We start from the raw sequence: 14,475 nt of genomic DNA, 5'->3' as shown, positions 1-14,475 counted from the left end.
GATCAGCTTCCCAGAAAATGATAGGAATAGGTTACCCACAATCTGATTCCTCATGAAACACTGTGGCTGTTAATCTCGACTGTCAGTTTGATTGGCTTAAGAGACAACTAAGAGATTAGTAAACCACATGTGTAGGTATGTTTGGGTGGATCATGGGAGCTTGGCCTTGAGGGCTACATCTGGTCCCTGAACCTCTTTTTGGTACTCTCCCCTGCTCTTTGCTCCCCAGGCGCCCAAGCTGGGCAACTTTGCTATGTCATATTCCTTCTCCCTGATGCTCCTTTCTTGGAGCCAGCTGACCATGGATCGACACCTCTGAAGCCATAAGCAAAATAAACCTGCATCTTCTAAATTGTAGTGTCTGGTATTTGTGCCAGCAGTGGGAAAGCTGAGCAGTATGGACACTAAGCGGGGTAGTTCTAATATCAACTTGGTTATGTGGAAGTTGCATTTCTCAGGATCTCTTTCCTATTCGGTTTACTTTATTTGAAGTGTTAGAGTTACTCAAGAGCCAAGTTTCATGAGATTGGGAGAAGTGAAATAGTGCTGTCATGTTATGGAGATCTTGGTAGTAACAGTGAGAGGCTGGCAGGGATATGCATCTCTGCTCTTGCATCCCACATTCCTAGTTCCCATCTTGCTGGCCAACAGATCCAGCACAAAACCCATGGATACAAACTCACAGAGACGATAGCTCTAAAGCAGTCCACCTTTTTTCTCGGACTTCTTCGCCAGTTCATGTGATAACAACAGGTATGTCACCAACAGACTCTGGATTTTCACTATTATCACAGTTGGTGAGTTGTTTTTCTTCCCTTTGACTCTCATTTTTTGGCCTTCTAGGTTTTCTCCTTGGAATAGTCAATTGTATAAAATCAGTTACTAAAAAAATTTAATAATAACAACAGTGATTCCAGTTCCCTGAATTAATGTTGATGAATGCGGACTGCATGGTCCACATTGTTAAGTGATTTTTTGGTAAGTAAAAATGGAGTCATTATTTTTTATGGTTCTGTGAATTGAACCCAACCACAACATATGTTAAACCTGTGTCACACCACTGGACTAAGGTCTCAGCTATTTTTTTAGATACTTGAAGTCTGGGCCATAGTTATAGATAACAAATCAACATTTCCATTAATTCACTCATAATTAAAAGGGAAAGTTGTTTGTTTTTTTTTCAGGAGAGTAACCTTCTCTTTCATGCCTTCCTTTCTCTTATCCCGGTTCCTTGTACAGAAAGGGAAAATATAGATGAAAACTTTGATAAATTGCTTGGGTCAGGGGTGAAAGCTTCAAAGTCACATTTGCATCATGCAGTTGGCTGCTAATCTGTCTTCTAGGGAATGCAGGTTCAGTTCATCGAAGGAGTTTTATTCAGAAAACATGCAAGTTGGGGACAGAGTTATACCAAAACAATAAAGGATATTGGAAATACTGTTTTATAAAAATGAAATGAAGGAACAATTTTATAAATATAGTACAGAAAGAGGAATGTTGAATAGAGATTTTTATGAAGTTTCCAGTGTTCCATGAGATAAAACACTAATTTTCTCAGGAAGCCAGTTAAAATCTACAGTTCTTACTCTTTTGTGGCATAGAGTTACCTTATCAGTGTGACATTTTCAGTAAATACAGTGATAGCTAAACAACTCTTGAGTCCCTGGGCACAGATTGCTTTGTCGCAGGAAATGTTATGTTGACTGGGAGATTGATATCAGAGTTCTAGCCATCAAATTTGAGAGTATGGATAGCATCATTAGCTACTCACAGTGCAGGTATAAAACAAAAGTTTATAAAGGAAATAGGGAAGGAGATCACAGAATGTGCATAGTCCCACGAGCTTTTACCAACCCATGGAGAACTCATCTAAGCTAGACATTCCTTGGACTGTGTTCCTGGAGAGGAAATCCACTGCTGTGCCCTTTTGCTAGGGAGGAATAGAGAGTTTGGGAGGAATCAGCGAGCATGTAGTCAGCCAACCGTGTAATAGTGAGAAATGCCTGGGTGGTAGTGTACATTCCTAGCAAACCAATATCCAGGCCACAGAACCAAGTCTGTATTGTGGTGCACATGCCAGTGCTTTTAGGGAATGTGTAGCTGTTCCCATTGACCCCACTTATTACAGAAAGTGGAAGAGATGGAATTGCAGGGTACATCCAGTGAAAGAGAATTGTTTCTCCTAAGCAAAATTTTCAAAGAAATCACCTGAATTCTTAGGGTAAAAAAAAGAATGAAAAACGAGAGACATTTATAGCTAAATGGATGTACATTAAGGAACTACTCTTAAGTGAAATAAATAGAGCGTGCACGTGTAAATATCTCATAGCTTCTCTGGTGTGAAAAATTAAAAGTGTAAATAAGGATCCAAATGTATAATTGATAATGTGAAATAAGAAGAACAGGGATAAAGGGGAAGAGGAAATGGGAGAGGTGGGGGAAGTTAAGAAGGGAATGGAATTGATATGAGAAAATGAAAAATAGTGGAAACGAAGTCTTTGTAGATAGGGAGGGAGAGGATGGAGGGAGGGCATGGGGAATGGGGAAAAATAAGAACGAAGATATAGATTATACAGAGACACAAATTCCCAGTGATGAATGTCATTATGTTGTATACCTAAAATGCACCAATACACTTAATGGAAAAATAAGAAAAAAGGAAAAAAATAAAGACTAGAGCACTTCTAGCATGCAAGTAAGTCATAAAATCAGTAGATATCTTTGTTTTACCTAATAGGTTTCCCAAAGTGAAATATTTAAAATCAAGCTTATGACCTAGTAGACATATTCTATTGTACTCTGGGCACCTTAGGTGAAAAATTCTGAAACTTGGTATGAAGGTGTTGATCCTACAAAGAAATAGAAAAAAGTCAAAGAAATTTACAGAAGTTAAATTCAACGAGATACATTTTGATGTTTGCCAATTGCACATTGACCCAACAAATAGATGATTATGAAAATCCTCTGTAAGAACTATTGGAAATTGGCTTGATTTCTTAGAAATATGAAATGAAGTTAGCTTTAGACAAATATTACTCATCACTCTGTAACATAGACAAAGTACAAGTTGTAAGAATAATCTGTTTCAGGAATATTTACAACTCATATAACATGTTAGTTAATGAATTACTAAAGTGCACTGAAAACCCCTATCTTTTTCTTTTACTTGTTTTTAATAGAAAGTGGTCAATATGTAGTATTTACATTTTTTCATTAAGGTAATTGGTACATTTTAGGTATACAGTACAGTTACATCATTGGGATCTTGTACCTTCACATGACAAGTCTTGGTTCTCACTTTTCCCCCATACCCTGCCCATACCCCTATGCTGCCCTCCTCCCTTCACCACTTACACAAACCTTTTTTTCCATTTTTTTGTTTTCTCATATTTTTTCTTTTCCCTTATTTCCTTTCCCCTACCCTTTCCACTTCCCCTACACCTTTAGCCCTTTTCTTCTATTTCAAATGTCAGTTATACCATTTGGATGTTATTTACACTTTTAGTTTTTCACACAAGAAAAACTATTCAGCATTTATACATGTGTATCTTATTTATTTCACTTAAGAGTATGACCTCAATATGCATCCATTTTCCTATGAATAACTCTAATTCCTCATTCTTTGTGGATGAGTAGTATTTCTTTTTATAGAAAAACCACATCTTCTTTATCCAGTCTCCAACTGATGGGCAATTGGGCTGTTTCCAAATTTTAGCTATTACAAACTGTGCCACTATAAACATCAGTGAGCATATATCACTGTGGTATGATCCTTTTAATTCTATTGGAAAGATACCCAACAGAGGGATAGCTGGCTCAAATGGAACCTCTAATCCTAGTTCTTTGGGATATTTCCATATTGATTTACATAGTAGTTGCTTATTTTTCCCCATACCCCGCCCTCCCCTTAGCCCCTTCACCCTTCCCTATTTACAAAGACTTTGTTTTCATTTATTCCTTTTATCATATTTTTTTCCATTCTTTCCTTTACCCTACCACTTCTCCTACTCCATTAGCCCTTTTCTTTCTATTTCACGTTATCAGTTATACATTTGGATCCTTATTTACATTTTTAGTTTTTCACACCAGAGATACTACTCAGTATTTACACATTCGTGTCCTATTTATTTCCCTTGAGAGTATGACTTCAGTAGGCATCCATTTAGCCATAAATGATTTTAGTTTCTTATTCTTAATGGCTAAGTAGTATTCCATTTTATGGAAAAACTACATCTTCTTTATCCAGTCATCTGTGAAGGGTAATTAGGCTGTTTCCAAGTTTTAGGTTTTACAAACTGTGCTACTATAAACATGGTTGTTCATGTATTGCAGTGGTATGATTTTCTTAATTCTTTTGGGAAGATACTCAGCAGAGGGATAGCTGGGTCAAATGGAACCTGTAATCCTAGTTCTTTTAGATAGCTCCATATTTACTTCCACAGTGGCTGCACCAGTAGGCACTCCCACAAACAAAGGGGAAGCATTCCTTTCTTGGTAGATTTCTTAATAGCAGCCATTCTTTCTGGGGTGAGGTGTAATCTCAGGGTTGTTGTCATCTGCATCTATTGAATGACCAGTTATGTTGAATGTTTTTTCATATATTTATTTGCTGCTTTTACTTGTTTGTCCTAGAAATGTCTTTTCATTTTAGATGCCCATTTTTGAATCAGTTCTTTATATTTGGGGGTCTGATTTTTTTTATTTCTTTATATATTCTAGATAGTAGACCTTTGAGGAACAGCTGTTGGTTAGCTCTGTGGTGGTTCCTCTTGCACTGCAGAAGCTTTTTCTTATTAGATGAGGTCCCAGTTGTTGATTCTTTGTGCTAGTTCCCATGCTATTGAGGACTTTTTCATAAAGTCTTTCCCTTTGCCACTGTCCTCATGAGTTCTACCTAATTTATTTTCCAGCAAGTTTAGGGTCTCTGTTTTAATATTTAGATCTTTAATCCCCTTGGATTTTAGTTTAGTGCCTGGTGAAAGGTAAGGGTCTCATTTTAATCTTTGGCAGGTTGAAATCCAGTTTTTCCAGCACCATTTATTAAAGAGGATATCTCTTCTCTACTTATGATGGTTGACTCCTTTGTCAAAGATGAGGTAGCTGAGTATGTCTGGAGTTATTTCTGTATCTTCCAATCTGTACCACTGATCCTCAAGTCTGTTTCTTTGCCAGTACCATGCTGTTTTTGTCACAGTGGCTTTGTAGTATAGTTTCAAATTGGTGATTGGGATACATTCTTTCATGTCTCTGTTGCCTAGAATGGATTTTACTATTTTAGGTCTCTTCTAACCAGAATGAATTTTTGGATAGTTTTTTCTATTTTTGTGAAATATACTGTTGCAATTTCAATCGGGATTGTATTGAATCTGTATAGCATTTTTGGAAGTATGGCCATTTTCACTATAATTGGTTCTTCCTCCCCAGGAACAAGGGATGTCTTTCATTTTTTTATATCCTCTTCAGTTAATTTTTTCAGAGTGGTGTAGTTTTCAGTGTAGACATATTTTGCTTCCTTCATTAGATTGATTCCTAGATAGTTCATTTTTTGGGATGCTTTAGTGAAAGGAGTTGTTTCCCTAATTTCTCAGTGAGTCTGTTATTTGTGTAAAAGAAGGCTGTTGATTTTTGAATGTTGACCTTGTATCCAGGTACTCCGCTGAATCTGTCATTTAAGTCTAGAAATCTTTTGGCAGAATTTTTCGGGTCTTCTTTGTAGAGAATCATATCATCAGCAAATAATGACAGTTCAACTTCCCCCTGTCCTATCCTTATTACTTTTATTTCTCTCTCTTGTGTACTTGTTGTGGCAAATTGTATTGAACAGAAGTGCTGACAGTGGACATCCTAGTCTTCTTCCTCATTTTAATGTGAAGGTTTTCAGTTTTTCATCATTTTGTATGATGTTTGCTGTTGGTTTTTCATAGATAGCCTTTATGAATTTGAGATAAAGACCATCTATTCCAATTTTCTGCATATTTTTTATCATGAATGGCTGTTGAATTTTGCTGATTTTTTTTATTTATTGAAGTGATGATTTGGTTTTTGTCTTTAATCTGCTAATATAGAGTATTACATTTATTGATTTATGTATGTTGAACCATCCTTGCATCCCTGGAATAAATCTGACTTGGTCAGGGTGTATGATCTACTTGATGACTCTGTATTCTGTTTGCCAATATCTTATTGAGGATTTTTTTTTAGTATTTAATTTAAAAAACTATTTCTTGGAGAAACCTCTTGAAATGTTTTAAAATATAGTTACAAATGGATCTTATTCTCTATTCTCTCTCCTCCCTTCATGTGTGTTTCTTACACACAAACACACACACATTTACAGCTTTTTATAGCTTCCTGTTTTTGTTTTTGCATACTTTTCTTGCTACACTGAGAAGCATTTACTATGTGGAATATACCTTAATTTCACTGTATTGTTAACAAATATTAATTGGAAACTAGTGACAGGTTTATCAGCACACTTTTCTTTGGCTAACACCTTGCCCCAGACGTTACCAAATAATCCTTTGTGTCCTCTTTGTTGACAACTAGTCATTTTCAGAAATAATACAGATAACTCCTTTTTCTATCAGAAGGGAAAGTTTCTTACTAATATCAGAAGTTATTCAAAGAAACACCAAAATTAAGGGAAATATGTGAGGGAAAAGAATTTAATCCAATTCTTGGGGAACAGTGATTGATCACCTTGAATTAGAAGCAAAAATGTCTGAATATATGATGCTATGGAAACAGTGACAGATGTTATCCAGTTGTCCTGTATTTATAAACTATATTTTTGTATTGAAGATCCCTAGGTATTTGCATACCCGCGAAAATTGTTATACTGTGAGTCTCAGACGTGTGGTGAGGCATTAAGTCCTGTGTATCTTACTTATCCATTCTGATTTTTTCTGAAAACGATAGTTATGTAAAATCTCTGGGTCAGAGATTTGCCTTATTTACTGGTGATACAAGCTTTCAATTCTTTAAGTAGAGTGAAGAAATAAGCATTTGCTGCATGACTTGTTTGCAGCAAAGGTGAGAAAAATTCATAAACAAATCTGTTAAAAAGCCTGGCTGAAAACTAATGGTCTACTTTTCATGTTAGGACTTAAAATGCTGTACTCCATTATGGAAAAGGCAGTCTTAATCTCTTCATTGTCATTTAATTTAACATGTTTAGCAGCAGGTTCATTAATCATTTCCTCTGAATATTCAGGAGAGGCTGAAGATGCTGGAACACTTTTTGTTCTAAATGTAGGTTCCATTTGGTTTAGGTGTGATGGGGAGGGAAGAGGAAAATAGATTAACTTTCTTATACATTTTTTTCTGCATCATTATCCTGAAGACTTTTCTTAACCATTAGGGATATTTATCTGGAGCAAAAGTCATTCTTTACATCTTCCCAACTTCAAGAAATAGAACTTCTTTTATTCAAAAGTTTGTTTAATCAAACATAATTACACTTGTAAATCATGATAAAGGAAAAACAATCACTAATTTCATCCTAGATTTCACTCAGTTCTGGGACACATGGGAGCAACTGAGAAAAGAAAAAGACAACTATATACTGAGATCTTGTGTTGGGTCTTGTACTTGCTTATTTATATTGTTATAGAAAAAACACACACGAGAAACAGCTCTATGCCAAATTGAACATATACATGGACTGTGTAATATATGAAAGACATTGTACAACTTGCATTATTAAAGTTGCCAGTTGAAAAATGAGCTAGTTATTAATATTGAGCTTTAATAGATATTAGTGGTAAAGTGTTAAAAGGTTGAGAAACCTGATCTTATGGTCACGATGATGGTACTATGAGGTAAATATGTGTATGTGTATTTAATAGCTAAGGGATATGAGCTTAGAGATGTTAAGTTAGTTGCCCAAGGTCACATAACTAATAAGTGATGAAGTTAAAAAAAACAGCGAAATCTGAAGCCTGTGCTCTTAACCACATATTCGATAAATGGCATGAGTACTTAACTAATATAAATCTACTCCTCAGCATTTAGTAGCCTGGGACACAACAAAGGTGAAAATGTGCTGCACAATGAGTCTGAGAGTTTCCTGTGAAGTGTTTGGTTATAAGAGGACCTCCCGCCCCTTCGAGCATAGCCACGTCTCATTAATGGCCCCAGTGTGACCACCGATACTCAATGCCGTCTTCATCCTTTCTTGGCTCGTTAGTACTTACTTTGCGCAGCTTTCTAGATTAGAAGAGATTGTCAATGTTTTTTTGCCTTGAGCTGACATGCAGCTGTTTTTTTATGTCCAAAAGAAATGTGTTCTGTGTTAACAAGTTACAGAAAAAGAAAAACAAGACTCATTAAATCTCTTAGTTTCTTTCAAGATTTTTGTTTCCATTTCAACTTACATCAAAGTAGAATTTTCCCCCGCACGTGTTGGTGCCTGGTCTAAAACAGGATGAGTTATAATCCTGGCTCCATCGAAGACTGATGCAGGGGCATTGCAGTTTAGGGTCCAGCCTTGTCATCATAGTGACTTAGCGAAATCTGTCTCAACAACAGCAATGAAATTAAAAGGGGTAGGGATGGAACTCATTGTGAAGGCCCTTTGTACAATCCCCCATACCACAAAACAAGACAAAGCAATAAATTCAGGATGCTTGCTGGGGAGTTCAGGCTCACAGTTAGAACGCAGCAATGGTCAGCGGGTTTACCTTACTCCCACTCCTCATTTGCATCCCTGAAGATCTTCACCTTTTGAATGATCTCATTCAATACAATTTGAGTGATGGAAATTTTTAAATTTCCCCTTCTGCAACCTTTTGTTAAAAAAAATTAATTCTATTTTTCAAAGGTAATGCAATCAAAACTGGACTTATTGGATTTTAAACATCTTCCTTCATTCCTGCCCTTAAAAGAACAACAATACCAGTTATGTTTTTGACTTCCTTTGCCCTCTGGACAGAAGGTGTCATCCAATTACGTTGCTACAAGTTTTCTTATGCCGCTTTCCTTATAAGTTAGAATCTCATTAGATTTTATGAAAAGTTTCAGTAATATGCAGTGTATTGCAATTATGAGCTTTAGCATCTGTCTTAATATGATCTTGCACAAACTTTGAGAGTATTTATTTATGGCGGCATATTTCATGATGAACTAAGTTGCAGCTTGCTAAAACAAGCCGTTTTTATGTCTTCACTCTGTCATGAAAGGAAGTAAGGCTGTTCTGGCATATTGCTTTTTTCTCTTATGAGGAAGTCCAAGAGCATAGAAAAATATTGCTCATGGCATAGTAAGGAAAATGGGGTCATTGTGTCACCCATAAAGGTCCATGAACTACCTTCTTTGAGGCATCACTTCTGACCTGCAGGTCCCCAGGCTCAGAAACTCAATCTTGTCAGTAGTATCCCAGACTCGATTAGATCAGAACACAGAGTCACATTACCGTGGCTCTAGGAAATGATATTCAAAATGGAGTGTCCAGGTATTATTTCTCAGTGGGTTAGGTAACTGACAGAGGAGCCATACTTACATCTGGTCAACTGATGGCTTACGAGCAACACAGTACAGCTTATGAGCAACACAGTACTTTATTTACAAAATAAGTGTAAAGAAGAAGGAATGGATTTAGGCTCCTATTAGACTATGAGATGCTGTATATATTAAAACCCATATTTAATTATCTGGTCAAAGCCAAATTATGTTCCAAAGTTGCTTGACATTAAAACAGATATATTTATCATGGTTTGAATATTTATGAAACTTAAGATAGTAGTGTATGGTGGATTTATCCAGGAAACTACTTGTTGCCAAGACTAAACAGGTTGAGTCCTTGATTAGATCTCTTCCCTCAGGTTACTGCAAAAGCAGGCACTTCCAGTGTCATCTTATTAGCTATTCTGTGTGTCTGACAGACACTTGGTCAGTAAATGAAGTTTTGATGTGGTAGTAGTTACATATTGCTAGTCTCACAAACATTATATTTTAAGGGACTTTAGTAAAAACTCCCATTAATCTTCAGATGACTTTGCTGTCGTACATAACATGCTGATTTGTCGTTTAATTCTTCAAGCACAACCTTATTTCCTCTGTTCTGTCACCTTCATCTCCCATGCAGCTCGTGATAGACTGAAAGAAATGGTCCGTTTATCACGCAGAAGTCATGAGGCCAACTCCAGGAAACAAGGAGTCAGAGAAAGCCACACTCTCGGTATCAGCAAAAAAGTGACAGAACATATAGATACTTATCAGATTAAATTACAAAAATTCCCAGGATCCAGATTTGGAAGGTGAATGCCTTAGAAATGGAAAAAAAAAACAACAACAAAAAAAACCTACACACTGTTGCATATGACAGGAATTTCAGGGGCACTATTCTGGGACTCAAAATTAAGCTTTCATATGTTCTTAAATTGTTAAATATTATTAATTGCTAAGTCATTGTTAAGCAAAATTTGGTGTTTATAATCATGAGATTTATGATCAGCCAGAACTGGCCGTGTCACATCTTAACTGTGTGATTTTTGCTGACTCTGAGTTTCCCAGCAAAACTGGGAAAGTAATGCTATTTTACAAAGCTGGAAGGGATTAAGAAGGTAGTTCATGAAAAGATTACAGATAGTGCTCATTATATGAATGCTGCTGTTATGTTTATTGGATTAAAGGTGTAAGTTTTATTTTATCTAAGAAATTATCAATGGCTTAAGAGTAACAGTGCTTTATGCACAAAAATATATGGAAAAAGCAGTGAGTTTAGACTTTAATGTATGAGATGTACATATTGAATCATGTAATGTAAAACAATATATGTATATATGTCATATCACACACACACACATATATATATCATATATATATATATATATATATATATATATACACACACACATACACACACACACACACACACACATATATATAATCTGGAGATAGAGATATATATGCCATATATATGCCAAGTTTCTGAAGAAACAGTAACAAAAGAATGTGAGAATATATATATGGATTTCTGTATATGGTAGCATGATATATTTATCATATATATATCATAGAGAGATACAGAGGCTCAGGAGCTTAAATAGATGTGTTTATGCTTTAATGCCAACTTCTCACTTCATTAGCTGTATGTACTTGGTCAAATACTTCCTTGCAATTAAATAAAAACAATAATTGCAGTTTATTCATGATTGTGAAAATTAAATGAGTGACCATAGAAAAATACTACAAATGCCTGGCCTATAATAAGGACTGAATAATATTAGACATCACTGGTTGTCATAATTTGGTTATCTGATTACATTTCTGTTACAGTTTGGATCTTAAATATAGCACTCAAAGGCTATGTTAATGTATGTTAATGTATTGGTCACCACCTGTGACATTATGAGGAGGTGTCCAAAGCTTTTGGAGGTGGTGCCTTGTTAAAGGAATTTAAGTCATTGGGAAGATACCCTTGAAGGGAATATTGGAGCCACAGCGCCTTCCCCTTTGTCTCCCTTTTCTTCTGGCCTCTATGAAATGACCTCTTTCCTCTACCATTGTTTTTTCCAGGCACAATGATCTTTGCCACTGGCTCAAAGCAGTGTGGCTAAGTAGTCATAGAGTGGAGCCTTCCAGTCTGTGAATGAAAATTAATCCCCTCTTGTTTTAAAGCTATTTATCTCAGAAACCATTTTGTTACAGCAGTGAACAGCTAATATAATGTCCTAGCCTAAGATCCTGTTTTCTTTTCTATCCAAAGAATTGTTCATTTTAGTTCCACAGTTTCCTTGGATACAAAACGGGACTTTTCCAAGTAGGTTTTCATGCGAGACCCCACAATCATATGCAGAGCAGCAATCAGAAAAGGACTCACATCTTTTTTAATTTCCGTGAATGAACCTCTGCCTTATTTTTAGTACAGTAAAAACCGTATTTGTGTGTAATGGTAAAGGAAAGAATAAAATGAGAAAAAGTGTGAAGGAATAAGTCAGCAGGCACGAAACCCTCAGTGTCCAATGCTGATAGCTTACTAGATGGCAGTGGTAAAGGCAAGGATGTAATCATATCTGTGGGGAGTATTTCTTTGATTATTCATTCAACAAATAAGTACTGATGAGCTTTTAGTGTCAACAAAACCTGTGTTTATTGCTGGGAAATGTAGATAAGAATCTACCATCTTTCTCCTAGGGATTCTCCACTTTGTAAGAATGACCAGCTGAATTAGTTGGCTCAGGCTGTCATAATGAAGTACCATAGTCTTTCTGGCTTTAACAACAGGCATTTATTTTTCACATTCCTGATGCCTAGTAATTAAGAACATGGTGTCATTCAGTTTGATTTCTTCTGAAGCCTCTCTTACTATTTACAGGTGGATGTTTTCTCTTGATCAGCCCAACTCTTTTCAAGATCTTGACTTCGACCCTTTCTGTGTTTTAATTTTCTCTCCTGCTAGTCCTATTTCATAAAGCCACACTAATGAGCTAATTTTCATGTGATTGTTTCTTGACGCATCCTACTTCTAAAATAGTCATATTTTGAGGTTCTGGAGATTCGCAATTCAACAAACGAATTTGAGAAATTCACAATTCATTTCATAACATGGAATTATGTATTAGTGATTCCCTCATGATGTGTGATAAGTATGCAGATAGATAAACACTTGATGATGTGGATCTCACACCATGACCTCAGATGGGAAGAGGGAGTGGAAGCTCCAGGAACTTGTTTTTCCTCCCACTAGGGGCACTTTCAAAGATTGTTTGCAGGACGTCACCAGGCTGTTTTCTCCTTTCTGCGGATATTAGAATCTGACCAGCTTCACTTCCGTGTGCTTGAATTACTCTTTTTACAGAGAAACTTCTGGGAGTTCCTCTGAGCATAAAATGGCACTGTAGCCTAATACCAGTGCTCCAAATGCACTTGAAACAGTTTTGACCACAGGAAAAGAAACAGGAAAAATACCACAATTATGTATAGACAGTCAGAATGGAATAAGTTCCTAGTATTTGAGGAATTAAATGAATCCTGACTTTATTTTAAAGCTTTTAATTCTCTTTGTAATCTTGGGCATGGTTCTCGACAGAAAACATTGTCAATCTGACCCATGAAAGTTTGTTTCATTGCAACAAAAATGTAGTATAATTTTTGACATCATTAAATTTTCTATATTATCTTATAAAAATCTGTGACCTTAGCATATGTTTCAATGTCTTGATTATCTCTTTAGTAAAATAGTTATAATAATAATGTTACTTCATAGAATTTTTGTGAGAAGTGAGTGATTATAATGCATAAAAATTCTGAATATATATTTGACCAGAGTAAACATTCAGTGAATTCTAGCTTCCTATTTTAGTACAGAACACACAACAGTGATTATGAAATAGAGATGAATATTTCTGGAAAATATGTTGCTTAGCAAAAGTGTTCTCCATAAAGTTATACAATATTTTATGTGCAAAAACTAAGTCTATTCTTTGGGTAGTGGAAGTTAAAGAATTTAATAAATTAGAAAGGGCAAACTGTTAGATAAAGGAAAAATACTGAAGGCTGATAAAATATTAAAAGGTGCAGATGTTCACGTAAGTGTAGGTGTTCCTGAATCTGTGGATAACGTAAAATTTTGATAATAATCACAACAGATAATGGGTTCCCATTATTACTAAAAGTTGACTTCGTTAATCAGGTCAAATAGGATTTAGGAATAATGGAACATCTTTATTGATCCATGGAATGAATAACTACAGAAGAAATTTCTTTTAACATAACTCATCCATCAAACTCTACCATGAAAGAATGATGAGAGAAGAATGAGAGATTTAGTAAATTTAGTTTTGTTGGTTAAATGATTCTGATTCCTAACAGGGCAGATGCAATATTTTCTGTGGTCAGAGATTGCAGCCACATTTATCTTCTTTTTCTTTCTCTTTCCCTTCCATGTTCTTTTTCTTTCCTCTTTTCTTATTTTCTTCTTTTCTTTTGTGACCGCTTTTTTTAAAATAGCCCCACCTGCTGTCTTCAAATCACTCATTGCCCTGTGGAGAATGGTTTCCCCAGCTGTGGTCAGAGGCTAGTGTCCGCCCTCTACATTTCCAGAACTGAACTTCATCGAATAATTATTTTACTTTATCCGATGCATTTTTTTAGAGAAATTGCTATAGTGAGCCCCTTGAAGGGAGACTTCTATCAAAACTTCTAAAAATATTGGGAGGACATCTCCATGAAACAATTACAAGGAAATTCAAGATTATGTAAAAATATGTTAAATTTGTTCATCAAAGTTTGTGGTACTTGTTAAGAAAGAGAAAGATTAAACTGGATGGAAAAACCCTAGAGGAGATCTAAGAAAGGAAGTAGAGCTTAGTTTGAACCTTTCATGCTAGTGTTCCATTCTCTGTTGTTAGCAAATGTCTAAAGCTGTATTCTGTGCTTACTTTTACATGCTGGGAATCATAACATCTCTGGGATACATATTCTACCCTTAATATTTACCATTTTAAGAGGGTTTTGGGTATTAACTTGCTCATA

At 35.7% G+C, this 14,475-nt stretch overlaps 1 protein-coding gene across 2 annotated transcripts in view; it reads left to right on the top strand.

The window, feature by feature from the left end:
* The window catches only part of Dpp10 (dipeptidyl peptidase like 10), a 1,319,241-nt gene that overhangs the window by 421,526 nt on the left and 883,240 nt on the right, over positions 1-14,475 (top strand). The window lies entirely within an intron of this gene.

This window comes from Fukomys damarensis, unplaced genomic scaffold (assembly GCF_012274545.1).
Source record: "Fukomys damarensis isolate Sample0158 unplaced genomic scaffold, DMR_v1.0_HiC HiC_scaffold_29, whole genome shotgun sequence".
NCBI classification, from domain to species: Eukaryota; Metazoa; Chordata; class Mammalia; order Rodentia; family Bathyergidae; genus Fukomys; species Fukomys damarensis.
The sequence above is the reverse complement of the archived record's forward strand: the minus strand, read 5'-3'. Positions and strand labels throughout refer to the sequence as shown.